Below are 262 nucleotides of genomic sequence, written 5' to 3'. Positions count from 1 at the left end.
CAAGCTTATTATAATGGATTAGTGGGGTCTCTTAGATTGATTATAGATGCTACGGCTGGTGGTTCCTTAATGTCAAAACCTTTTGATGAGGCTTATTCGTTAATAAAAGAGATGAATACCAACAATTTTCAATGTCCCTCTTAAAGGGTAAATCCTAAAAGAGTAGCTAATATCTACGATTCTTATGCAATATCTATGTTATCTTCGCAGATTGTTACAATATCAAAGAAATTAGATCATTATGGAATGAATTATTCTATGG

Source organism: Phalaenopsis equestris, unplaced genomic scaffold (genome assembly GCF_001263595.1).
Source record: "Phalaenopsis equestris unplaced genomic scaffold, ASM126359v1 Scaffold198068, whole genome shotgun sequence".
Lineage (NCBI taxonomy): Eukaryota > Viridiplantae > Streptophyta > Magnoliopsida > Asparagales > Orchidaceae > Phalaenopsis > Phalaenopsis equestris.
The sequence above is the reverse complement of the archived record's forward strand: the minus strand, read 5'-3'. Positions refer to the sequence as shown.